Below are 25,916 nucleotides of genomic sequence, written 5' to 3' on the forward strand. Positions count from 1 at the left end.
ATTCTCCAGGTATAACCAAGCCGAAAATTTAGTATCACATAACTTAGTGGGAAATACCCAAACTACAATCCTGGCTTCATATTTCTGGAAATGGAAGCCAGTCACAAACCTTGAGCAGGGCCTTCCGGCCTGCAGGCTGTCCCAAGAGATCCTTTGCTGTGAGACTGGGATTCATCCCTGGTAATGCCTCCCCGCTCACGGAGACATGGACCCAGAGGCCCAGGGTCACGTATGTGACAGCAGAGCTAATTCAGACAGAGCAGTAGCAGTTTATATCCCACCTTACTGCCTCACATTTATAATCCTGCAGATCTGCTTGTCTTGTTCATTCTTGAAAAATATGACCACAGACTTTGCTATTTCTAGACCAGTAAATTGTGTGACAGCAAATGAATACCCGTGGGGCAACAGTTACATTTAAAAAAACAGCAAAGGGAACTGTGGAAAGTGGTACTACAGCTTAGCTGCAAAGGTTTCAGGTGTCCTCATTAACATGTGAGGAAATATAGCAACACCTATTGAACCAGTAACATACCTAAAGAATGCTGGGTTTCTCTAGAATGTCTAGAAATAGAAGTTCCTACAACGGAAGATGGTTTGTCTTGTTGAAACAACTCATTTTCCAAGATGTGCTATCAGTCTGAAAGGTGATGTTTATAGAGAAGCAGGGGGATGGCTTAGGGCTGGGGAAAGGAGTACACAAATAAGGATTGGAAGGTAGTTTGCACTTTTGAGGCGTTCTAAGGTCACAACCTTATTCAACCTTAATCCTCTGCTCTCCTAGGTAATATTCTGAGCCACTGTGTGTGTGTGTGTGTGTGTGTGCACTCACGCTCCCTGCCTATCATGTCAAGGTTCCCTCCCAATCTTGCATCCCAGTAACCTTTCCACGCTACACCAGTCCAGTCCCCACCTGTGCGCTGTACAGTTATGCCACCACTGGGAGACTGGAATGGAGTTTGTGCTCTTTGACGCAGATGTTTGTTGACTGCCTCATCGGTGCCAAGCACTCTTCTAACAGCTGGGGAGAGATCCATGAGCAAACATAACACACAGACCTGTCTTTTCTCCTCCGCAGCTGCCTTCTAGTATTAAATACTGCATGTGTTTGGAACTCTTGCTTCTATATGTGTGTCAGTTCTGTCTCTCCCTGTGTTATCAGTTTATTCCATTTCTTCTTAGATGACACAGTTTTGGGTATAGGGACGGTGCCATCCACTGCCTCTGTGATGTTCTCAACACATCCTACAGAGAGGTTTTCCCAAGAGTCCAAAGACTTAATTCCTCACACTAAATACAAAGGAATGAGTTTTTCAAAGGCAGGCTGAGTACCACTTGGAATCAAAAGCATTAAAACAATCACTGAACAGAGGAAAAAGGATTCTCCAATTGTTGATTTTTTTCCCCCCAATCTGTCAAAGTCCCTGAAGGCAAATTTTGGTGTGGTGCTAGCATGCCTTCAGCCCAGGTTAATCTGCCTTTCATTTGTTCAAGTATAACAGCAAATGGATTTCAAGCAAAATAGTAAACTTTCAGGTGGTACTCAGATATGGTAAAACTCGAGAAAGTGAAAAAGAGCCAACAAGAATTTAGGGACATTTGGCCAAAAGTACAGCATTAACAGAGGCCAAGTTTTCCCAGTTCTGCACCTCTTTGGGCAAAAATCTAATTTGAACTCTATTTTAGAACAATAACATGCCCTGCCTGCTCAAACTTCACTTATTACCAGAGGGAACAGCTCCAACTCCAAATTAAAAGCATTATCAGTAATCAGAGACGAAAACCCAGTCCTCAGAATCTTTCAAAGGCCAACGATTGCTCCAACTCCTGGCTTCTTAAAGGATCAGTGCCACTTGTATATCAGTGTATGTCTGGCCCATGAAGAACTGAGTGAGGTTACTGTGAAACTTCGGGACCTTATGGATACGGAGGGAAACTATCCAAGGAGCATTTGAGAGTAGTTTTAATGGAGTAAAGTGATCTGGGTTTCAGATTCAACGGGGAAAATACACCTCTCCCTTTTCTTCTTTAAGAGGGAGGCAGCATTAACCTGGCATGTTATCGCCCATCCCTGGGCTCGGCGCTGGGGAAGCCATTAGGAAAGAGTCTTACTCTTGCAGCGGCTGACGGCAATTAGCCCTCCTACCCTCCCACCCAAAGTAAAATGAAGGGGTTAGACCAAGGCAGAAACCTTGGCTCATGAGCCACTCTGCATTTTGTATTTTTCTCTCAGAGACTGTCAGCATCATTCCGTTCTGAGAAATTAAGTATTTCATTAAAAGGTACTGACTCTTACTGACTACAGCATCCAGCTATTTGATTTAGCCACAAATGAATTCCACACCTTAAGAAAAGGCGCATATTGTAATAAAACTGCGACATAGTATCTCCAGCTGACTTCACCACAAAGCCTTTAAGATGCTGGATTTTCATAAAATCAGGACTCCACTAAGCAGTCTGTAAAGGGCTGCCTTTTCCAAGGAAATGCATACCTTCCTCTAGCGTTAGCCCTTTCTAGACCAGGAAGGAGTTGGCACAGGGTGACTGGAAACCCATCTATGTAGCTGGCCACAGTGCCTGACAGTGTCACTGGGTCGGTCCTTTGGTTTAAGTGCTTTGGAATCTAATATTTCATTCCTGTGAAGGGTTGTCCTTTAGTGCCCATAACTTCTCACAGGGATTTGTGGTTATTAAATTAGGAAGTAATGGAGACACATGGAGCAGTCCAGGAATGGGAAGAGGAGCCACTCCTTTGATAGGGAGCAAGGGTCCTAAAATGACCAGTGGGTGAGGATCAGGCCTTGGGGCAGGTTCTGGTGATACTTCACTGGAGCCTCTGGGCAGCAAGGGAATTGATTTAAGGCTAACAGGCACGTCAGGGTTCTACCGAAGAAAAGGGAACATGACTTCAGAAGTCCATACCTACAAAACCTTTGCCTAGAGCTGGCCTCTTCTTTCATTCACAGATTTCCCCAGAGCCACTTCCCCTGTGCCCAGCGCTGACTGTGGCACTGACCGGGACCTCGGGGGAGGGGGGTTCGAGTAGGGGGCATCCACAAAGACAAGGTCCCTGTCCGGTAATTTTGGTCTTTACCTTTCCAAATATTTTGAAAGGTCTCCCCTATTCTCTTTATCTGTACATAATTTCCTTTCCCTCCTTCTGCCAATCAGCCCTGTCACTATCCATCTAGGATATTCTAGGAATGCGTGAGCCCTGGTCCTCAGAAATCTCATATCCTGGGAAGAAGAAAACCCACGCACTCAGATCAAATCGCTATCATGGGCTAAGGTGCAAGTGGAAATAATAAGCTGCCAGTGGGACACAGAATATTTCCTGCAGGGATTCACATTCAACTTGAGTTTTGAGGATGAGCTGCATCTGACGTAGATGAACACCGAACTCTGGCTGAATATAGGACTGCTGTGCCAATGGGTCAGGCTGCTTCCCTAACCTGAAGGTTGGCTCTTTATCTCTCCCGTTAGATTTAAGTAAGGACAACAGCTCACGCTCATCTATTCCTTCACAATGTACAGTCTATATAACCTCTTACAACAGCTCTGTGAAGTCATTCCCCTCACCTGCTTGCAGAGCAGGACCCTGACGCCCACGCTCCACAACTTCCCCGGACAGTAAGTCAGGGCTCTTGCTAAGTCAGCAGGAGTGGAATTTGAACCTGTAGCTTTAACTCTTGCTCTTAATCTCCTATGGAGTGCATTCTGCATTTGCCCAGAACTGTCTCTACATTATCGACAATGAAATGCAAATAAATGTAAATTTTCTATCATGGCTTCAAGCGTAGACTCAGCAAAAGCATCCAGGGAACCTCTCATTTTCGCTCTGAGTATAGTGTGTAGCAAAAGCAGGTCTCAAGGCTAGTGATTCTAGTCTCGTCCAGCACTAGACTACCCCCCATCCCCGCCCCGCCATGGAACTTCTAGAACATGGAGCTATCGTGAAACCTCTTTGCACACTTATTACCTCTGGCATTGTATCAGGGTCCCAGAGGAGCTCCCTGTTACAGCTGCTTAGGCTCTTCCACAGACACCTGAGTCAGGCACTTTGGAGGCAGAGTGCAGCCACCTATTTTCCAATGGTTCTTAAGGTTGGCTGGGCATCAAAAATACCTGTGAAGTTATTTTTTTTTAAGTATGAGCATAGATGTGTTTGAACATTTACAGAATTCATCTCTCCCACTGTCATGGAGTTTAGGCACCAAATCAGAAAACTTGCACCTAGGCCACCCTACTAGATAGGTTTTCAGACAAAATCTAGTCAATCTGAATCTGACCGACGTACAAGTTCGCTAGTGCTCCAATAGTATGATATTGATTTTTAAATATTCCAGCCAATTTGGTAGAAAAGCAACTCTCAACTCATTTGGGCCCCTTCTTGCTGGGATGGTTTCCTGGGCCACATGCTGGAAGGGCCCTGCCTGGTTTCTTGTTCTTTCCACTGCCTCCCTCTTGAGATTCTTAATAGTTTTTGAGCAAGGGGCCACTCCATTCTGAACCAGTTCTGTTTATAGCCATGGGCCTCTATGCTAGGGCTACTTTTGCGTGGTTTTCCTATTGGCTGGGTGAGACTGTGTTAGAAAGGGCTGCTTTTTTTTTTTTTTTTTTTTTAATTTATTTATGATAGTCACAGAGAGGGGGCGGGGCAGAGACACAGGCAGAGGGAGAAGCAGGCTCCATGCACCGGGAGCCCGACGTGGGACTCGATCCCTGGTCTCCAGGATCGCGCCCTGGGCCAAAGGCAGGCACTAAACCGCTGCGCCACCCAGGGATCCCAGGGCTGCTTTTTAAAACCAGCAATCAACAGATCTCTGGTCAGAGCCAGTGGGTAGGGGAAGGTGCAGGGAACGCAAGCCATGGAAGATGAGAGCTGGAAAGCTCGCCTGGACAGGAAGAGAGGCCAGGACTGCAGGCTGAAGTGTTGGGGCAAGGGTGAAGAGGAATAGGCAATGGAGAAGCCACACTCACTGAACCTGGGCTGGGCTTCATCTCTGTCTTTCCCTTCCAATCACCCCTGTTTTCTGCTCCCCAAATAGAGCCCAGGGAAGTGGGTCATTGTGAGGACAGAGGTGGTAGCTAAAGGAAGAGCTCAGAGAAAAGATCCAGCCTCTACAGAAGGGAGACAAGCTGTCTACCTTTGCCTCCTATGGCAGCCACAGAGCCCAGGAAATCTTTGGGCTCAGATGGACCATTCAACTCGATTTCTAGGCTACGAAAAATAACACAGAACTAACTTATCCATAAGGGTCTCTCCTTCCTTGTATCTTTACCTTCTCCAATGGTTCAGAGGCCATATTTGAAATATGTGAAGACAAAATGAAATTTTCACATTAAAATGACCACATATTTCAGGAATTTTGTAAACCCAGTGTGCTCAGAGTTCTCTTTTAAAGCCCTCTTGAGGGCAGCCTGGGTGGCTCAGCGGTTTAGCGCTGCCTTCAGCCCAGGGCGTGATCCTGGAGACCCGGGATCGAGTCCTGTGTCAGGCTCCCTGCATAGAGCCTGCTTCTCCCTCTGCCTGTCTCTCTCTCTGTGTCTCTCATGAATAAATAAAATCTTAAAAAAAAATAATAAAGCCCTCTTGATTTTTATACTGCCTGCCATCCAGTAATGAGAACAATGCTCTTTTTAAAGATGAAAGGTAATTCTTCCTCAACCCAGAATAGAGTGGCACTGACCTTTCCCTTTCCTGGAAATATATATCTTTTTTCCTAATATAACTAAAGATGCAAGAGCCTTTTCTAGAAGTTCGTTCTAATATTGGGTTTCATGGCTCATTATCTGGCCGCTTCTGCCTTGAAGGTAGTTTTGGTTGTGGCTGGTTCCTCCTCAGCCCCTCAAAAACTCTAAAAATAGGAGATGTTTGTCCCTCCTGTCCCCTTTTCCTCCCTACTGCCAAGAATTTAAAAAGGACACTTCTGAGAGCTACCATAAGTCAGTGTGAGCTATGGATAGCTGTTCAATATTTACATTGTAAGTTGCACTTTTTCTTTAAAAATGGAGTCCTTGCGACCTGTGCTTTGATGGATTAACACATGTACTCCTTACAACTAACTTCACAAAGTAGAAGTTACTAGTCCCCTTTTCCAGTTGATGAGCTGGAGTGTCAGCATTTAGAGCTAACTCTTTGCCTGAGGGCACATGACTGTCTGGTGCCTCCAGCTCTGCCTAGGCTGGTTGTGGAGCCTCTGGATCGGACTGCTGACCTTGCCGGTTCCTGGCTGGATGACCTTGAGGAAGCCACATCACTTCTCTGCTCCTCAGATTCCAGATCTATCATATAATGATACTTGTTACATGGGGTTGTTTTGCAAATTAAAGTAAGGAAAGCATTACAGTGCTACCATGTAGTAAATACTCCATAACAAGTACCATTATTACTGTCTCTCCAATATGCCCACAATGCTGTGGTCCATCCTGCTGTATGTCGATGTAACCTTGGGTTTCTGAGCAACTTCACCATACTGTGAGAGCCAGAACTCCTCAGGCCACACATCCCTACTGGAGGAGAGCTGACATAATTAATCAGGTCATGAATAACAAAGGCATTTGCAAAAAAACAGTAAAGATGCATGAGGACCAAATGTAACATGTAGTCCTTAATTGGATCCAGACCAGAAGCATTTTTTTCCTTTGCTGCCCAAGACATTTATGGGTAGAACTGCTGATATTTTAATGTCTGTACGTAGATAGTAGTGCTGTCTTAATTTCCTGGTTTCTAATCATTGTTCTGTGGTGATGGAATCTAGATAATTATTCTGTATCTGTAGGAGATAGACACTGAAGGACTGAGGAGTAAAAAGGGAATTATGTCTGTCTCCATCAAACATATATAGAATGATATTAGTAGGCTCACATGTGCACAAGGTGAGAGAGAGAAAAGGGAATGATTGGTACATTGTGACACAGAAAAACACTAACATTTGGGGAATGTGGGGGAAATGCTGAGAGTGCTGAATCTGGACTCAGTGAAAGAACCGAGTTTGATTCTAGTCACCATGTCCTGGTGGCAAGTATGTTAAACTCTCCAAGCTGGTTTCTTAATCTAAAAATTGGGGATAACAAAACCTACATCACTGGGACAAATGTGTATGTATGTTTATGGGTGGATTATTAAAATTGCAGCACATTGTACAAATCATAAATTTTCATGAAGCATCTCAGGCTGGGTTCTGCTGGAAGTCAGGGTAAAGCTAAAAGGTGGGCCATCTCAGCTGGAATATCAGGCAAGCAGGACTGAACACTCAGATGAACCTGACCCTTCACGGTAGACATTCATTTTTGCCAATTCCCCATGGAAGCAAGGAGGTTTTTGACAGAGAACATACCCTATTCTTAATTTTTCTTTAAAAGCCTTCAAATAAGAAATGTAAATATGATGATGCATTCTTGAGATCAGTGACTTTCAATCTGCCTGTACATCAGAATCACCCTTTGAAGCTTTAAAAATAAATACGTGCTTAGACCCTATCTTATAAGAGTCTGATTCATTTGGTCTTGGGAAGATCCTGAACATTCACATCTTCAAATCACTCCACTTCTGAAGAAGCACTTCTGATGTTCAGTAGGGTTGCAAACCACTGCCCTCGACAGAGTTAGTGAAAACCAGTGCCCTAGAAATCAGGGCTGGAACCAAACTCATCTGATGTTATCTAAGTGATCTGAAGGAAAGAATGAAACCTCCCAGTTACCTTGGCTTTTGCTGGTATTTGCAGTCACTGGAGGCCCTTGACATGAATGGTGTGCCATGGAGATGGATAACTGTCCTCCCACAATGAAACGAAGAATGTGTGTAAAATGGAGGCAGTGTTGGGTGTTCACAGGAAAGAAATTGGGCTTGGCTCATGGAATGAGTTCTACAGAAAATACACAGTGACTTAGGAAAGGGACTGTCAAGTGTGTTCTGTGGGTTCCCTAAGGACTTTGGTCTATGGGGCAATTGCTGCTTGGGATGTCATCACTGCTGACTGACCTCATAAAAGATCCTGGAAATGAAACCCAAGGAATCATGGTATCCTTTTAAAAAACCCCACAGGGCATTTGTTTCTTGGAAAGTTCTTGTTGCTATACTTCACACATATTTCTGTCAGAAAAACTCCAAGATGAAAATAACAGAATTAGAAACTAGTGACTAAAATTATTTAGAAGATAGGATATTGCTTGTATAAAGACATATAAGAAAAGTAAAAACGGCTCTCAGATTCTATAAAAGCTGACAGAATGTATAATGGGAATTCATTAGATAATGAGGGGAATAGTAGGAATGGACTTTTTCACTTAAACCTGGAAAGAAGTTGAGAGAGCAAATGTGGAGGTAATTTAAGGTTTAAGGAAAAAATGATTTCCTTATACCCAAAGATTTGAAGGTTCAAAACATTTAGAATCATATTTTGATAATCTCTTGGAAGGGCATGCTGGAGATGTTGAAGAAGTATTCTTAAACTTTGATAGCAATGTTATAAAAGGTAACTGCCATATTTTTCTATAAACATTCTTTTTTTTTTTTTTTACATTTTTTTTTATTGGTGTTCAATTTACTAACATACAGAATAACACCCAGTGCCCGTCACCCATTCACTCCCACCCCCCGCCTTCCTCCCCTTCTACCACCCCTAGTTCGTTTCCCAGAGTTAGCAGTCTTTACGTTCTGTCTCCCTTTCTGATATTTCCCACACATTTCTTCTCCCTTCCCTTATTTTCCCTTTCACTATTATTTATATTCCCCAAATGAATGAGAACATATAATGTTTGTCCTTCTCCGACTGACTTACTTCACTCAGCATAATACCCTCCAGTTCCATCCACGTTGAAGCAAATGGTGGGTATTTGTCATTTCTAATAGCTGAGTAATATTCCATTGTATACATAAACCACATCTTCTATAAACATTCTTGACTGTTACTAGCAAAAAAGTATTGGGCTAAATACACTTGCACAAAATTTTAAGCTTCTTATTATGTAAAGAGTCTGTTGCATAGAACCCAGGGAAAGTGAGTTGGGACAGCGGCCCTGAGTGTAGGCAGCCAGTGCTCCTAGTGGGGAGACATGGAGCAGAAGGAGGAAGAGAGGAGTCACCAGCAAACTCTAGGAAGACAGGGAGGCTCTCAGCCTGTCCTGGCCTCCATCCACCACCACTGTCACGTGGCTTTCCTGAGTACTGACTGTTCTCCCATCATAATCTTGGTAGGCTCCCTATTTCCCATAGTATGACATCTAGTACTGGCTTGGCTTTCATAAAGCCCAAGAATACATTCACTAAAAGCAAGTTTCTGGCTGCAGTCACTCTTCCTTTCCTACTACTCAAAAGCAGAAAAGGGACTTGACCACTTGAAATAGCCTTTCTTTGATACCCATAACTCCTACAGGGCAAGGGATATCCCTCTTACTTCTTCCTACACCCCCAAGTTGTTCACATACAGCAGGCCATAAAAACTCACTAAGTGCCAACATCATGTGATTTGTTTCTCTTCTTTTTCACACCCTTCTCACCCACTCTTTATCCACATTGGTCATAGAATACCAAGAGGCTTCTCACATAATCTCCATCATTGTCCTTTGCCAATCGTGCTGATGTAACAATTACAAATGCTGACATTCAGGAACAGAATGGAAAGGGCTCTGCTCCTCGGCTAGCCAAGACCATGGCTGATTTGCAGGGGACAATCTAGGGCAGTAAAGACCTGGAGAAGATTTCAGGAGGTAAAAAGTGAATGGCTGCATTCCTATTAATAAGGGAAAGTGGGATCCCTGGGTGGCGCAGCGGTTTGGCGCCTGCCTTTGGCCCAGGGCGCGATCCTGGAGACCCGGGATCGAATCCCACGTCGGGCTCCCGGTGCATGGAGCCTGCTTCTCCCTCTGCCTGTGTCTCTGCCTCTCTCTCTCACTGTGTGCCTATCATAAATAAATTAAAAAAAAAAATAAGGGAAAGTGAACAGGGCTTCCAGAAAGAGGCACATATGACAGAGACATGGTTTGGACAAATGCTTTTTCTATCAAAACTTAATCTTCACCTATTTTCAAATAAGAGTACCACTGCCCCATAAATACTACAAAAGTTTTTTGAATTTTTGGAATAACATAAAACAATGAGTTACCTAAAGCCTTATCAGTTTAAAGATTTCGTTTAAAATAGTTTGGCTTTTAGTTTCTAGCCTTATTTTGAGTGGTGTAACTCTGCCGTGGCCCCATCAAAACTCAAGATCATTTAATTCACATTTCATATTCTCTTAAACTACTCAGAACAGAAGAGTAATATCAAAGGCTAAACCAGAGCTCAGTCGATTAAAATATTGGTGCTTCTACTAATTGGCATACTCCTATGGTGCTATTCTCAAGATTCATGCAGACATATTCCAGAAGTGTGGATTCTGTCTTTGGCAACTTCACAGGAGAGAAAGATGGCATTGTTTCAAGGTAATAACCATGATAACAGACATGACAACACTGAAAATACTGTGATAGAGATTGATGCTCATTCTTTCCTTCCCCTTCATAAAGACAATTTTAATCTCACTGGGGAAGCAAAGTGCATAGCCTTCATTACACATGGGTGGAGGGGAGGTCTGTGACTAAGTTCAGACCAACATATGTAAGCAAAGTTGTTGGGTAGGGCTTCCTGGAAAGCTCACTAGAGCAAGCACACTCAGCCTGAATGTCTTTTTGTCCTTTGCCCTTTAGTTCTTTCTTCCCAGAATGAGCCCCAGATACTAGAGCAAAGTAGCTACCATGGACCTAGGAAGCAATCACAGGGAAGGGCCAAGATTACTGCAGGGATCTCAGGCCTGAGTTCTTGAGCTGCTAAACCAAAGCCAGTCATGACCCACCTCCTCACTTCCTGTTTCTCCATAAGAAAACTTTAAATTCGTGCTATTATTTGACATTTCTGTTCCTGGCAGCCAAATTCTTAACAGGTATAAACAACACTAGTAACCATGACGGTAATGGCCACAACAGCAGCACTGTTCTAAATGCTTTGCATACATCATCACATTTCATACTCATGATTCTCACTGAGCTGTGGTTGTTATCTGCACAGGACAGTCAGGACACTGAAGTGTAGGCCCCACAGCTAGCCAGGAAGCAGAATCACATGTGTCGTGCCTTCTCCCGCCCTGCTAAGTAATGGAAGTCAGCAAGGCACTCAGCTGAGGTTCTGGGGTCATGTGTGCTGTTCTCCTTTATGCTAAACACACACTTCCAGTGTAGGCATCTCCAAGAAGGATTCCTAAAACATACAAACCTAATATTTAAAAAGAGAGAAGTCTGATCTAGTAATGGCACAAAGAAAATCTTCCCTCTGTGAGGATTCAGAGCCACCTGTCCTATTCCCATCACACGCCTTACACTTCTTCAGCCAAAGCATCAGGGGGGAAGACTCATCTTCACTGCTTTACTCAGTCCTTACCATTTTAGATGGAATCACTGCCTAGGGAGCCAATTAGTGGTGGCCTCCTTGGTGTTTTCTCAGTGCAGGCACTCCCTGCCTCCTCACCGCCTGGGACCTCTGACTCCCCTAACATGGGTGGAAATGATCTACCTTCACTAGGAGACACTTGGGTTGATTTTGAAAAAACAAAACAAAACAAATTACTCTGAAGCTGCCTGTGATTTTTTGGAGGCCCTTTCCAAGCATGGAATGACCTTTCTGATCAAAGCTGCCTTTTAAATCTATCATACATAATATAACACTAAATTTGAGGGAGATTTCAAAATGCTGGCTTTATAGTTAGGTCAACTGAAAAATAATTGGAATAGTTTGGAAAATCAGAATCACAGTAATTAAGAACTTAAAAAAGACTGAGAAAATTCTGTGCAATCCCCTCATTGATATCACTTCCTCCTTATTACTTGCTGTTTTGAACAACAGCAGAAAACACTAATGTTAACACTTGTGGCACAGAGCTCCAGTTTAGACCTGAGAAATCAGACATGCATATGACAAATCCAGCCAGAAGCAGGCAGTGCCGGTTATCTACTGAGTCTACTCTCCATTCCCCTCTGACCTACTCTCTAGCCTGCTACTGGCATTTTCTTACATTGCTCCAGACTCAGAAAACAACACATAAGCCTTCACAACCTGGGCCCAATCAACTACTCCAAGTTCTAGCATAACCCCTCAGTCCCTCCAGATTTAAAACTAGCGATTCAAATTTCAAGTCATTAACTGTTTCTGGGTCTTTAGACATTCAATTCCTTCTGCCCACAATGTTCTTCCTGGGCCCTCTTCCTCCTGTCCCCATGTTTGTACTCTGTGACCTTAGAATCTCTACTTTAGAACATCAACCAACAGAAGAACTCTTGTGGAACTTAAAAAGCTGGTAGGTAGTCAGACTAATCATCTAAGTCAGGGATCTGAACTTAGTAGACAAAAGATTTACCTAAGGACATATATCATCAAAAAGGAAAGATCACTTCTACACCCAAGGCAGAAAGATAAAGTCCTGTCACTTGGGACTCTCTTTCTTTTGAAAAGTTTTAAAACATCTTATAGCATAAAAGGGAAAATGCTTTGCTATTTCAAGCTTCTTCTTTCACTCTTATAAATGACATCTGTGATGTCAACATTCAATGATAGCCATTCGGGATTTGGTGTTTTTAATTCATGTGAGAATGCCAATTCCGCTGAGTAAAGGAGATATTAGAGTTATATTTAACATAAAATGCAAATATTGTATTGGAGTGGGTTCAGAATAAAAATGTCAATTATATGCAAAAATTAAATACCACCTTCTTGAATCACTTGCCTTGGCATCATGGAAAATTTTTCAGCCTTCTCCAACAAGAGTGTCAGATCTTGGGAACAGTAATTCATAAATGGCCTGATTCCACAATGAGTCAGAGTGACTAAAATACTCTAGATAAATGTTTCACTTATTTATATTGTTGGGTCAAAACTCCAGTTTATTTAATTATCTGTGTTGGTGACATTTTTGAAAGAGTCACATTTACTGCTTTGCACTCTTTCATGTCCCTATGTTGTTAACACACACAACAGACTATATAGACAGAGTTTATGGAGGGTACTGAATGGGGACCTCAAGTCCTTAAAACCTACTAAGGAAGCTTAATAAAATAGGCAGCCACAGTGATTTTATTAAAAATAGAGCTTTTCTCTTGAACAAATGGTCTCTGCACTAAGGCAAGATCTTACTGAATCTTTGACCCTGGGAATTCTAACATATTCTCTTGCAGTGAAAGGGGACATTATATTGAAACCTTAAATTACGGGAGATTATGAAAATGAAGCTTTTTAATTAAAAAAACCAAGCCATAAAATCTCAGGCTTTAATGTAACCTCTTTTACTTCCTTTTAAAATGCAAGTCCTTCAGGTCATATAGAAATGTAATCTCTGGTTTAAAATTTAGTGCTAGATATGAGCCAAAGAATTAAAGACTCTGAAGCTAAGATTAAATACATACTTTTTAAAATATGCACTTTTCCAAATTAGCCTTGATGGCTCTTCCATTCATAAAATATTGGAAGAGGAGCTAGTGATCCATGTCATCTTATACTTTTGACTCAACTGGTGTTTCTCTTATTTGTGGGTTTATAGTGAGCAGTGGAGGGAATCTACTGAGGCTTTCAGTGGACACAGTAGGACTCTACCATGCTTCTATTTTGGAAATTAATACTCAATAGATAAAACATACTGATCTCTATTTGTGCAGTTACTCCCTATTATTTTTGCTTAGATTTATTGATTTCAATGTGAAGCAATGTTTTTAAGTTGGGGCAATGTGAATCTACTCTTTGAATATGTTAGGGGGAAAATGCCTCAGAGGCCAGCATGACAGTTCCTGCATGGCTAACATGTCTTCTACTTGAATGAGGAAAACTAATATATATTCACCTCAGTACGATGTACAAAAAATCATAAAATCTCTAGCTATAAAATGCTTATCATTTGATTTGCTATCATTCCCAAAGGACTAGTGAAAATCCCTATATGTTACTTTGAAATGAAAAAAAATCTTTGCTTCATTTCTTTTTGACTTATAAATCTATTACCTATATCTGTCTTTTAAAAATTGCATCCATAAGAAAGGTTTAAAAAATAAAAATTGTATCCTTGTTTGACTGACAGTGGAAAGGTGTGGGCTAAAAATGAAAATTTCTTAACCTAAGGTTTCATTTTAAATATTATTGACCTGGAATTATAATGCTGGTATTGACACCCAGTGACATTTTGTGGTATAGCCATTAAGTAATGAAGCTAATTTCGATAATCTATTACCCGGTTCCCATTATTATGCCATTAAATACCTCTAGGGTTTTAGTACTGAGACATTCCAGGAACTTATTCGGATGTGGTATGTAGAGAAGTTTGGCTTATAAAGAAAATCTTTGTTTTCATTTAATTCCCAATCAGTAGATATGCTTCATTAGTCCAGCAATTGGCTCACAGAATTCTTGGTGGTGCTTCTAAGATTAAATCACAACAGACAGAATTACTAGCGGAATAAAGGCAGTTCTGCTGAAAGTGGCCAGGTTATAGAGGGCTTGACTTACTATCAGGAAAATGCTAAACAAATCCAGTCTGTGAAAACTTTCACTTTTCTTGTTAAAAGTATATTCATAATTTCTACTGTGTTTCCCATAGTTGTCAGCAACCAGACGGTGCTTTTCTTTTGATGAATGAGATACTGGTTGAGGAATGTTCCTTCCACAAAGGTTCCAAATTTCTCATAATCTTCTGCCATTTAGAGAGGCCAGTTTTGTACTTACCATGCCACTGAACAGAGAAAACTATCTGCCTTAAAAGACTTTGGAGCAGATTATATAAACCTGCATTGAGGTATGCTATATGAAACAAACATTCTCTTTGTGAAATCCCAAACCTTAAGCCCCAAACTAAAGGTTCTCTCTCTTCTAGTGCTTTCTTACTTAAACTCACCACACCTGTTCCCTATTACATGAGCCCTTTCACTCCAGTCCAAAGGGTATCCATGTTTCTTTCAATATGTACATTTCTTTTTCTCTGTTTTTATTCACAATACTCCTCCTGGGCAGCCTGGGTGGCTCAGTGGTTTAGTGCCACCTTTGGCCCAGGGCGTGGTCCTGGAGACCCAGGATCGAGTCCCATGTTGGGCTTCCTGCATGGAGCCTGCTTCTCTCTCTGCCTGTGTCTCTGCCTCTCTGTCTCTCATGAATAAATAGACAAAATCTTAAAAAAGAAAAAAATACTCCTGCTTTGTAGAATGCTCACTTTTTCTTAATTTCTTTAATGTCTAGCCAAGATTCACCTCCATATAAGACTTGTCCTAAATGTTGTAGCCTCTCAACTCCTTTTCTATCCTGATCTCCTTTTATATTTATACAGAAATATATGGGAAATATATTTTTAAATTGAGAACTTGATATAACTAGTATTATAAAATACTGTTTCATGTATATCTGTGTGTCTCTTATATTGTTGGACCCCTAGCTCAATTGTGTATTTGTGGGTTATAATAACAACAGAAGGAATTTCAGGATGTGAATATTCAGGCCTACATTTGTAAGGAGGCTTAAACTGAACATGTTAATCTGAACTTCTACCTTAGGAAACCAGAAAAAGAAGAGCAAATTAAATCCTAACTAAATGGAAGTAAAATAATAAAAATTAGAGCAGAAATTAATTTAAAACAAGAAATCAATAGAAAAAAAATAAGCAAACCCAGAAGCTGGTTCTTCTTTGAAAAGATCAGTAAATTCAGTAAGCCTCTAGCCAGGCAAGGTAAGAAAAAGAGAACAAAAATTACTAATATCACGAATGACAGAGGGAACATCACTGGAGATCCCATGTGAATTAAAAGCATAAGAGAAATATCATGAAAAACTCTATGCCCACAGATCTGACAACCTAGAGGGCATGGACCAATTCCTTAAAAGACAATCTTCCAAGACTCACATAAGAAAAAATAGGTGATCTAAATAGGCCTATATTAACAATTTTTAAACAATTTTGAATCAATAATGAATAACCTAAAACAGAAAGCATTAGGCTCAGATCTGAGAATTCTACTAAACACTGATGAATTTTACCAAACATTTGAGAAATTATACCAAATTTTTGTAGTCTTTTTCAGAAGATAAAAACAGAGGAAGTACTTCTCAATTCACCATTCTATCAAGCCACATTACTCTTATACCAATACCAGAGAGAATGACAAGAAGCCTACATAGTAATATCTCTCGTGACCATAGACGCAAACATCCTCAACATATGAATAAAGAAATCCAACAATAAATAAAAAGATGGATAAAGAACAAATAGGTGGGATTTATTTCAGGTATGTAAAGCTGGTTCAACATCTGCAAATTATTTAATGAAATCTATTACATCAAAAGGCTAAAAAATATCATGTTTATATCAATAGATACAAAAAAAAAGCATTTAATAAAATCCCACACACATTCATGATAAAAAAAAAAAAACCTCTCAGCAAACTAGAAACTAGAGGAGAACTTCTTCAACTTAGTAAAGAATATTTAGGGACACCTTGATGGCTCAGTCAGTAGAGCATGCAGCTCTTGATCTCAGGGGTCATGAGTTTAAGCTCCACACTGGGTGTAGGGTTTACTTAAAAAAAAAAAAAAAAAAAAAAAAAGAATATCCACCAAGAAACTCTACAGTAAATTAACATCATAGTTAATGGTGACAAACTCAAAGCATTTCCACTAAGATCAGGAAAAAGGCAAGAATATCTTCTCTCACTACTGTTTTGCAACATCATACTGGAATTCCCAGCTAATGCAACAGACAAGAAAAGGAAATAAAGATATATGGATTAGGAAGGAAAAGTAAAAATGGCTTTGTTTGCAAGTGACATAATCCTCTATGTAGAAAACCTGAAAGAATTGGACCGAAAAACTTCTGGAGCTAGTAATAGATTACAGCAAGGTTGCAGGTTATAATTAAGCTACAAAAGTCACTACCCATCTTCACATACCAGCAATAAATAAGTTGAATTTGAAATTAAAAACACAGTACAAGTATACTATACCTAGAAATAGGTATAAATCTAACAAAATATGTTAAACATCTATTTGAGGGCATCTATAAAACTCTGACAAAAGAAATCAAAGGGGAACTAATTCCTTGAAAGAAGGATATACAGAAGCTATACACCAACTATAAAGCTACAGTAACCAAGACAGTGTGAGATTAATAAAGGAATAGACAGATCAATGGAACACAGCAGAGCCTAGAAACAGACACACATAAATATAGTCCACTGATCTTTGACAAAGGAGCAAAGGAAACACAATGAAGCAGTTAGTCTTGTTAACTGGTGGTGTATATCATCAAAGAAGGTATGTTAGAGAAGGCATCTAAGCATGTGAAGAGGTGCACCACATCATATTTTTGTGGATATCAATAATCTCAAAACTGATTCTAAAGTTTATACTGAGAGGCAAAAGACCCAGAATAGCCAACATGACATTGAAAGAGAAGAACAAAGTTGGAGAACTGACAGTATCTGACTTCAAGGTCTACTATGAAGCTACCGTAACCAAGACAGTGTGCATCGATGAAAGAATAGACAAACAGATAAATGGAACAAAACATGAGCCTACATAAATACAGCCAACTGTTCTTTGACAAAGAAGCAGAGCCAATACAATGGAGCAAAGACAGTCTTTTCAATAAATGATGCTGGAACTGGACATCCAAATGCAAAAAAAAAAAAAATGAATCTTACATCCTTCACAAAAATTACCTCAAAATGGAGCGCAGACCTAAACGCAAAAACACATAACTTAAAAACCCTAGAAGATAATATAGGAGAAAACCTACATGACCTTAGGTGTGGTGATGACTTTTTAGATATACCACCAAAGGCACAATCCATGAAAGAAATAATTGTTAAGATGGACTTCTTTTGCTCTGTGATGACATTGCCGAAAGAATGAGAAAACAGGGCACAGGCTGGGAGAAAATATTTGTGAAAGATACATGACAAAGTACTGTTATCCAAAATATACAAAGAACTTCTAAAACTCAATGATAACAACCCAGTTAAAAAGATAGACCACATCTTCTTTATCCATTCATCTTTCAATGGACACTGAGGCTACTTCCACAGTTTGGCTATTGTGGCCATTGCTGCTATAAACATTAGGGTGCAGATGTCTCGGTTTTTCATTGCATCTGTATCTTTGAGGTAAAACCCCAGTAGTGCAATTGCTGGGTCGTAGGGTAGCTCTATTTTTAACTCTTTGAGGAACCTCCACACTGTTTTCCAGAGTGGCTGTGGTGTGTGTGTGTGTGTGTGTGTGTGTGTGTGTGTATGTATGTATGTATACAGGTTACACACACAATGGAGTATTACTCAGCCATTAGAAATGATGAATACTCATCATTTGCTTTGATGTGGATGGAACTGGAGGGTATTATGCTGAGTGAAGTAAGTCAGCCGGAGCAGGACAAACCTTATATGGTCTCATTCATTCGGGGAATATAAAAAATAGTGAAAGGGATTATAGGGGAAAGGAGAGAAAACGAGTGGGAAATATCAGTGAGGGTGACAGAACATGAGAGACTCCTAACTCTGGGAAATGAATAAGGGGTAATAGAAGGGGAGTTGGGTGGGGGGTTGGGGTGACTGGGTGACGGGCACTGAGGGGGGCACTCATCCGGGCATGGGATGAGCCCTGGGTGTTATACTATATGTTGGCAAATCAAACTCCAATAAAAAAATACACACACAAAAAAGTAGGCCAAAGACCTTAGATGCCTCATCAAAGAAGATACACAGATGGCAAAAAAGCATATGAAAAGATGCCTTATGTCATGTGTCATCAGGGAAGTGCAAATTAAACCAATAGTTAGATGCTACTACCTATTTGGAGGGTCAAAATCCAGAACACTGACAACACTAAATGCTGGTGAGGCTGTAGTGCACACACGCCCTCATTCAGTGCTCATGGGAATGCAAGATGATACAGCCACCTTAGAAGACAGTTGGACAGTGTCTTACCAAAGTAAACATACTCTTAACACATGATCCAGCAATCACACTCCTTTGTTTCTGAAGGAGTTGAAAAATTATGTCCTTATAAAAGCTGGTATGTAGATATTTGTAGCATTTTACTCATTACTTGCCAAACTTTGAAGAAACCAAGATGATCTTGACTAGATAAATGGATAAATAAACTGTGCTACAACCAGATGATGGAATATTATTCAGCACTAAAAAGAAGTGGTCTATCAAGCCATGAAAAGACATGAAGGAAACTTAAATGCATATTCCCTAAGTGAAAGACGTCAATCTGAAAAGGCTGTAGGATTCCAAACTTGTAACATTCTGGAAAAGGCAAAACTATGGAGACAGTAAAAAAAAAAAAAAAAAAATCAGTGGTTGTCAGAGGTTGTGGAGAAGAAGGGATGAATAGACAGAACCTAGCGAATTTTTAAGACAGTGAAACTGCTCTGTATGATATCATAATTGTGGCTACATATCATTATATGTTTGTTCAAACCCACAGAATGCACATCAAAGGTGAACTCCAATGTGAATTAGGTTCATTAACTGTAACAAAGGTACTACCTCTGATAAGGAATGTTGGTAATGGGGAGGCTATGCATGTGTAGGCGTGGAGGGTCCTAAGAAATCGATATACCTTCCACTCAATTTTGCTGTGAATCTAAAACCGCTCTAAGAAACAATTAAACGACAGCACCACCAACACAAAAAGCATAATGTCCATAATGCCAGATCATGAACTCATTATTTAGTACCATGTGATCTATTAAATTATATACAGTCCGATTTTGCCCATTGTCATTTTATGTGTAATTGTTTCACCTTCTTAGACTGTTAGCTCCATGAAGTCAGAAACTGAACCTTCTTTCCCCAGGGACAGATCTCAAGCTTTTGGCAAAGAATTTTAGGTCCTTAAAAAAAATGTGATGCAAAGAAATAATACAATGAAGAAAGTTTTCTTTTAAATGTAGTTAAGTAGGTATCCAAGAAATATTTTTAAATAAATACATGAATAAAAGATGTTTTCAATTTTGTTGACCCTAAAGATATAAATTTCAGTTTCTCATACTGACTCTGAAGATACGCATCCTTCTTTTTTATATTTGATTGGTTGGAAAACAAAAAGAGAAAGAAAGAAAAGTCATTTAAGAGGGAAATTTATGCCACCAACTACATGCAAGGGAAAAGCACATTACATGCCGTCTGCTTGACCTTCAAAAGACAAGTCAAACGCCTCAACTAATTACTCTCCTAGGTATGTTCAGTCCATTGCAAAAGTGCTGATATATTCTTATGAGACACCTTGATTAGATCTCCCATACTGTGAGCAAAATTAGAGTACAATCTAAGAACTGTTAGGTGAAAATGGGCATTTGGAAAACAGGTGTTGTTGAGTCAAAAAAAAAAAAAAAACCCAGGGAACTCTTTAATTGACCTACTATTCTATGGTTTTATTTTCATTCTAAAATGGTAATAGGAAAAAATACACAGACATTATGTTATTGGGGTTTCTGGGTGCCAAAGCCATGTCAGAATACAAGGAAATGAGTGGGGAAAAAGATAAGTGAGAGGAAAAAAATGAAATTAATGGTGGTGAGAGCATGGCACTATTGATACAAATTATTTAATAATTTGGGTTATTTTAGAAAATAATTTCAAAATGATTGGAACATTTACAGTTTATTATAGAAAAGAAGATTTAGTCTGTGTCTAGACACCTAGTAAAATCAGCTAGCTGTTGGTACCCGTGGGTGGCTCAGCAGTTGAGTGTTTGCCTTTGGCTCAGGTCGTGACTCCATGGTCCTGGGATTGAGTCTCAGCATTGGGCTCTCTGCAGGGAGCCTGTTTTTCCCTCTGTCTATGTCTCTGCCTCTCCCTCTGTGTCTCTCATGCGTAAATTAAAAAAAAAAAAAAAAAAAAAGATCAGCTAGCTGTTTACATTTGAATTCTGCAAGTCCTACCATATCCTATCCTATTATTTTAAGTGGATTATTGTGTTAACTGAATTGACAATACCCAGAAATTTGTTTCATTATTTACTACCATCTTCATGGGAAGAAAAAGGGATCTTATAAATAACATCATAGATCTTCACAATATGGATGAAGATCTATATTTAAATGCATCCTTAGTACATACCCTAGGAATAGAAGCAAATCAACTTTAAGGTTAATAGAAGTTTACATAGTAAATTATGTGATACCTGAATCAAATATATGTACATGATACCTGTACCATGTATACAGGTACCCCTGCTATTAATACACTAACAGTAGCAAAACCAATAATAACTATCATTTACTGGGTGTTTGTTGTATGCCATACCATGGGCTATATACTATCGTGGCTGATACTAGACTGGGTCTCTAAAGTTCCATTTCATCCTCCTTCTGCTTGGCAGCTGGAAAGGTACAAAATACATTTCCCAAACTCCCTTGCAGCTAAGGCTCTTTTTACAAACTGGGCTCCACCAATTTAGCTGTGTTTACATGGAATTAGGAGAGGCAAGACAAAGGCCATCCTCATATTGGTGCAAATGCTGGTAGACAGGCAGAGAGGGATGTGGGTGCAGTGTCTGGACTCAGTCTGCCGGTGTCTTGTTATCAGGGTCATGGCTGTGAGAGGCAGTCATGTCAGCAGCTATAGCTGAGGTGGTACCAGGAGTAGCTGCCTGACCTCTGGATCACAATTATGGTAATGTGGTATAAAGGCACTGGCCTTGTGGCATCCTCTTCCTCCATCCCTCACTGATTTTCCCTGTATTTAACCTCTTTCTTCTTAAAACACCTAGAGTGGTTTCTGTTTTCTATACTGAACTTTAATGATACGGTTCTTCATATATATCATCTCATTTAATGCCTCCTGTGAAATGTCACTATTTCTATTCTGCAAGCAGAGAAAATAAGTCTGAAAAAGGTAATTTTTCCTAAGTTACAAGGTTGGTAGGTGAAGAATTTGGGGATTTGAACTCTGATCACTAGACTCCAAAGCCTGTGCTCAGAACTACGGTATTACCTATGGGCCTGCCTCATACTTAATATTTTAATTAAGGCTAAGGGAAGCCAATTTGGCATGGTAAAGTTCATATTCAACTTTAAACTTTTATTTACCTTTGAACTCAAGTTCAAGTCAAGTGGAAGTTATTGAGAGCTCAGCTAATTTCTCTTTCCACTCATCACTTCTGTATGCTTACAGACTTTGAACTGACTTAAGAAACAGAAATGCTGGACTTGCAATATTTTCAGCTTAGAACAAAACAAGAAGTCTTGTTCTCCTGGGAAGTCACTTCTCAGAAGTCTTCAAGCTTCAAGTTTTAGTAAAAAGATATTTAAAATTTTAGAGCAATACATTTCTACTGGTCATTGAAAAAGGATAAAATGCACTTCCGGTCATCAGTAAAGGAAAAGGAAAAGCACCTGCAATTCTGGTAATTATAAAAACCCACCATCTGACTCCTGAGGAGATAAAGATAGTTAGTATGGCATAATTAGAAACCCTAACATTATTGGCTAGGAGACCAACGATCTGAAGACAAAGCCATGCAATCAATCTTAGATGAGCTGCCTTCCTAACTGGCAAAAACAAGGGGCTTAGATATGAATCTGATTTCCTCAAAATGTAGAGCCATGAAATGTTAGGGCAGAAAAAAGGGAGTTCAAGCAGAATATCTCAAGTGTTGTCATCTCATGGCACACACAGAAATGCAAGATATGTGTGGTGTGTCGAGGTCACTCAGGGAGCAGTTAGGACTGGAGGGACAGCCCCTGGATCTCAAAGGACCATTTCTCAGTACCTTGGTGGAAAGTCTAAGCTCAGAGAATGGTGAGCACATCAGTTTGCACATGGAGAACTAAAGCAGATTTATAACAACCCATCAACTAAAGTACATAGTATCGATAAGTGTAAAGTTGTTACACTTACATATCATTCTATATCTTTGCCAATTTGTCCTTCTTCAGTCAATTTCTTACACCGCAGCCAGAGAGATCTCTTAAAAAGGACAGACCTGATCATATCATATCATATCAGTCCTGTCTATTAAAAAGGACAGACCATATCATATCATATCTCTTAAAAAGGACAGCCTGTTCCCCCTATCCAATGCCTCTCATCATTGTTCTTAGGACAAAGACCCATACTCTGAAAATGGCGCAACTTCCGTTTCTCCAGGGCCACTCTTGCTAGTCTCTCCACTATATTTCATGTCAGAGCTTGGGAGTTTGGAGTCTCTTTTATCTTATTCCCCAGTTGATACTGATTACTTCAGGTTTCAGTTCACATGTCATTTGTTCAAGAAAATCTTCCCTAATCCCTCTTTATGTCAGGTTTCCCTGTTATATCTCATCCTATCTTTTACTCCCGGAATTGATGAGTTTGAACTTGCTTATTTCTTTTTGTGATGATCTGATTAATGTCTGCTTTCCTCATTAGACTCTAAGCTCTGAAGAGGGACGATATCTTTTTTGGTCACCACTGTCTCCTCAGTATTTACCACAGTGGCACTGGCCATTTATGAATAACTGGTATCAAGATCTGACACTCTTGTTGGAGAGGCTGGAAAAACTTCTATGATTTCAAGGACAAATGATCTAAGAAGATTTGGGTTCAGTTAAACATTTGTTCAATGAATGAATTTATGGTTTTCTTTTGGCTATGTACAGGAATTTCCTGGCAACTATAATCTTTGGACTAACATAGTTCTGTATACCAAATTCTTATGATATGAAATGTGAATGTAGTAATGCTTTTATTCCTCTAATTAATGAGTAATATGGTCATTTACTTAAAATCTTTTGGTGCAAATATTCTGAAGAATTTTTGGATCATGGAACACTTTGAATCTAATATAAGCTCTGAATGCTTTTTTTCTAAGAAAATGAATATATTCACAACATTTTACAAACAATCTCAGGCAATTAGTCCATGGACTAACTCTAAATAAATAAATTTCAAGCTCCTGAATATGGCATAAAACAATCAACTGACTTGATCCTTCGCTACCTTTCCAAGTTCATCTACCATTTTCTAATATTTTAAGCTCTAATAGATGAACCTCCATGTGGTTTCCCAGCACACATACCATTTCCTCTTCATGAAATGTCATTTCTACCTTTTTTAAAAAAATCTATCCTCCAATACTCAGAGCAGAGCTCATATCTTCTAAGATCCTTACCTGACTCTGGTCCTGGGCAATGAGTACCTAATAGGGGCTCCCATGACACCTAGTGAAAATCAGCTTCCTCGCATTATTTCATGATGTGAAAATTATCTAGTCTTTCCTAGAGAATATTAAATTCTTTGAGTGTAAGGCTCACTTCTTAGATACCCCTATTCCTACTGTGTGGAACAGTGAATGGCAGAAACAGGCCTTTAATAAATGTAAATTAACCTAAACTGTCTGCTAAAGGACCAAACTTAATGGTAGAAGAGCTAAGAGAATTCATAGATAATATCCTTCAAATGGGAAGACAGATTGGAATACCTGTAAATAAACTGAATATCTGCAATGTACAATCATCAACAAAGGCTGTTAACACAGAAAACATATAGTTATTTTACCCTAAAAAAAATCCATCCTAAGATATCAATGTCATTATGGGTATCTGTTACAGAAAATCATCATGTAGTCAATAGAACAATGGATTCTTTATTAAAATGGTTTGAAGGAAATAGTCAGAAAATGTGCCATTATGATGTCCTTATATAAAGGTTCAATACCCTGCTGTGTGCTATTGCTGTGCACTATTTTACAATTCTCATTGCATCAGGAATAGTAAGCAGCAGATTTAGTTCTCAGATGGTGACTGTACAGTAACCAAAAAGTTAATGTGTAACAAATGGAGAGAACTTTGCACAGAGAGTTCCGTACACTGATATTTCAAGCAAATAAATTATTTTTGCTGTTTCTAACCTGCAGTTGTCATTTACCCAGCAGATTAAGCTATTTGTAATTCTACAGTTAATGCCAACAGGGACCAGTAATTATCATTGGAAGGATTACCATTCATTACACAACAGACTATAAGCATGATGCATACTGGACTCTTAAAATGGTTGGGAATGATCCAATGAGATAGCCAAGACATATTTCTGTTTTACAAACTCTGGAACTCCTCTCTTATGACAGATTTATTTGCTGTCATATGGCCAGTTATTGCAGCACAGTGTGGGTGGGGTGAGGGTAAGGTGGAGGCAAGGGACAGAAGCTTCCATGGAAGAACCATTTTTAACCCCTCCCCACCCCCTGTGGAGAATCGATATGCTGACATCCTCTCCCGGCCTCATTCCAGTGAACAGTGGAAACAGTTCAGTGAAAACACTGTTGTAAGAGTGTGCTTACAACAAACATGGAAGCCATCATTTTTGTTGTTTGGAATTTAAAAATAAAAAGACTAAATTCTGCAGCACAATTGTTGGCATAGAGTGTATAAGTGATATGAGCTACCATGTGAAATGTGAGGGTATGATCAAGACTGGGAGGAAAGGGGGAGTGGAGAGACAAAGTACTTAATATTATTGGGAGAAAAAAAGTCCAAGACTGTCCATTTGTCTCAAATAACAAAAGAATCTATCATTTTTCAAAGAATCAACCATGATTTCCAGGGAAGTCTTCCTAGCCTCTATCTACACTATGAGACAGAAACTTGGATGCTGTAATGATTTGGGACTACCTGGGTATTCTGTAAAATTTAAACAAAAATGAATGTGATTATCAAGAATTACATGGACTCACCAAGAATACAGCCAAAGCTCTGCAGGCAATATAGTAACCTGCTAGTTGAGAGATTTTTTTTTTTTTAGAAATAAATAATTTTATATTTTTCATCTAAAACTGAAGGGTAAACGTTCATGATTAAAAACAGAAGTTCATGGAGATAAAATATTATTTTATCTAGTACTAATTATTTTTGAGAGAGGCTAAATACTCCTCTCAA

At 39.7% G+C, this 25,916-nt stretch overlaps 1 protein-coding gene and 1 long non-coding RNA gene across 24 annotated transcripts in view; one reads left to right on the forward strand and one right to left on the reverse strand.

Annotated features, from left to right (window-relative positions):
* Positions 1-25,916, reverse strand: part of NME7 (NME/NM23 family member 7) — a 262,104-nt gene that overhangs the window by 1,310 nt on the left and 234,878 nt on the right. For 3 of the 4 annotated variants that reach the window (XR_013381904.1, XR_013381906.1, XR_013381905.1), the window contains exon 12: positions 14,276-14,434. The exons of the other annotated variant lie outside the window; for it this stretch is intronic. The gene's annotated coding sequence lies outside the window, so the exon portion shown is untranslated. The remainder of the gene's footprint in view (positions 1-14,275; positions 14,435-25,916) is intronic. 4 annotated transcript variants of the gene reach the window in all.
* Positions 9,581-25,916, forward strand: part of LOC144316105 (uncharacterized) — a 54,862-nt gene continuing 38,526 nt past the window's right edge. For 10 of the 20 annotated variants that reach the window (XR_013381925.1, XR_013381928.1, XR_013381931.1 and 7 more), the window contains exons 1-3: positions 9,581-9,711; positions 10,252-10,425; positions 14,613-14,807. This is a non-coding gene — a long non-coding RNA (uncharacterized LOC144316105). Of the gene's footprint in view, positions 9,712-10,251; positions 10,426-14,612; positions 14,808-20,027; positions 20,237-22,176; positions 22,409-25,916 lie in introns of all 20 variants that reach the window. The other 10 variants (XR_013381913.1, XR_013381917.1, XR_013381920.1 and 7 more) reach the window with 3 other exon arrangements.

Source organism: Canis aureus, chromosome 6 (genome assembly GCF_053574225.1).
Source record: "Canis aureus isolate CA01 chromosome 6, VMU_Caureus_v.1.0, whole genome shotgun sequence".
NCBI lineage: Eukaryota > Metazoa > Chordata > Mammalia > Carnivora > Canidae > Canis > Canis aureus.